Consider the following 2500-nt stretch of genomic DNA (forward strand, 5'->3'; position numbering starts at 1 on the left):
GACGGGGCGACCATAGCTCCGAGCCTAGGACAAGGGCGACAAGGGTCAGCCTCCGCCCGGGGCCTACGCATAGGCCGCAGTGACGAAATTTATAAATTGTTCAGTCTAGCTTCCAACATGACAGTATATGAACTGAGAGAGATAGGCAGATTGGATTTGCAGTTGGGGGTAAAGATGGGGACATTTGTAATAAGATCAAGTCTGGGGGCCCAGGAGTCTGAGACATTGACATTTCATCTCTGTGAGCTTCCTGATCACCGGGTGGGGGCCCAAAGTAAAGGTGAATGCTAATCTCAAGGCCAGGCCGTGCCTTTGTCGCTATGGTAATGTGAAGGTCTGGGTGATACTATCATGCTAATTAGGGTTAGCACCTGGAGAGGCATTTGAAAGGCAGTGTTATGCTGATGAAATCAGGGCTGGGGAACTTCCAGGCTGATTCCTGGAACATGCTGTGCTTTGTTTAGTTTGTCTCCACCTCTGTGTATCCCTCCCCCCTTGAAACGTATAAGCTGCGCCGAGCTGAGTCTTAGTCAGACTTGGATGACTACAGCGGCGCATTGGCGAGTTCTCAGTAAAGAGGAACTTCGGCCGGAGAGATATGCCAACGTCTCCCGGTCTCTGCTTCGACAGAGGAAAACGTTTCCAACACGACCCTAGCTCCAAACCCTAAGCATAGGCCAGACGGGGCGACCATAGCTCCGAACCATAAGCGAAGGCCAGACGGGGCGACCATAGCTCCGAGCCTAGGACAAGGGCGACAAGGGTCAGCCTCCGCCCGGGGCCTACGCATAGGCCGCGGACTCTGCCAATATGTCCCAGAGGCGAATGGCCACTGCGGGGCCTCCAGCCCGGGCAGAGGGGAAGCCTCCCCGGCAGCCCCATTAACGCCTAATTGGCCAGGCGGCCCCGTCTACACTTAGTTGAGCTGGCGGCCTCATTTACATTAAGTGGACCCGGCGGCCCCATTCACACCTAGTTGATCAGGCGGGCCCGTTCACACCTAGTTGATCGGGCGGGGCCATTCGCACCTGGTTGATCGGGCGGGCCCGTTCGCACCTAGTTGACCGGGCGGCCGCATTCACAAGTACCGCAGTGGGCGGCCTCGTTTACATTCAGGGGACCTGCCGGCCCGATTGACGTCTAGTTGATCAGGCGGGCCCGTTCGGACCTAGTTGACCTGGGGGCGGCCGCATTTACATGTAGCGCAGCGGGCGGCCGCATTTACATTAACCCTCTACCGCACACAATTTGATGGTACATGATAAGAAATTATTCCACATCACTTATTGGTTAATTTTGGGACATTTTATTGATTATGTATGTACATATTTATTTCACCGCCCCCCTCTCCAAATGATCTTTTGTTGCCTAAGGGCAAAGTTGTGCAACACTGATACAAAACCACAGAGAAAATTATGTCTTCATAGATCATAATACAATGCTCAGAGAGCAATGCAAAGTAACAAAATTTTTGATGGCTTCCCATCGTGCAAGAGGCATAACATCAGCAACATGTGCAATGTGGCTACTATGGCTCCAGAACATGCGAGTAGCTGGAAGACCAAATATTGACATATGGAGCACAGTGGCAAAGAACTGTTCAAGTTCTTGAACAGTAAGGTTAAGTGGCTTGCACAGGAGAGGTAATGGTGTGACATGTTTTCCATCGAGGGGTCTTGGAAGAACTACTGTCATCTTCAGGCAGACTGTCATCGTCATGTTCCTCTTCATCACTGGTGTATTGATCGTCTATAAATATATATACATATACGTCAACAAAAATACATCAATCACAACTAAAGCTTACATGACTGTATTGGATACCCTGTCTGCTGCACACACCTTTATTTCATTTGAATGACATCTAAAAATTTATCAACACATTTGATTTGTTTATGCAAATGAGTTCAATGACAACCAGAGAAGCAATATTTTAAAACCTACTTTCACTTCTGCTCAAACCTTTCTCTGCATTCCACTCCTCCTCACTGTCACTGCAGTCTATCTCACTGTCTGATGGGATATCCCTAACATGCTGATCCTGAGTTTTACTCCCATAGGAAAATCTTGTGTCCATTTTCTGCCAAAATGCGTTAAATTAAATTAGAAAATAATTTAAAAAACATTGTGCTTACAATGTGCAAAAGTACATGCAATAATATACTAACACACTGTCAAGAAAGCCTCTTAAAATCTACCCCTTATCGCAGAACGTTGCCCTAGGGCAACGAAAACATAAGCTATATTTCAGAACATGCAAAATAAAAAGTAAGTAAATAAAACCTGGGGGAAAAAAAAAAAAACAAGGCTTCTCTACAGCTTCATAGACATGCACATATTTTTTTATCTACAGATAATGCCAATATAAATAAGGTTAATGAAGGAAGCACAGCGGGCGGCCTCATTTACATTCAGTGGGCCTGCCGGCCCCTTTCACACCTAGTTGATCAGGCGGGCCCGTTCGCACATAGTTGACCGGTACGCCCGCATTTAAATGTAG

This window comes from Paramormyrops kingsleyae, unplaced genomic scaffold (genome assembly GCF_048594095.1).
Source record: "Paramormyrops kingsleyae isolate MSU_618 unplaced genomic scaffold, PKINGS_0.4 ups32, whole genome shotgun sequence".
In the NCBI taxonomy this organism is placed as follows: domain Eukaryota; kingdom Metazoa; phylum Chordata; class Actinopteri; order Osteoglossiformes; family Mormyridae; genus Paramormyrops; species Paramormyrops kingsleyae.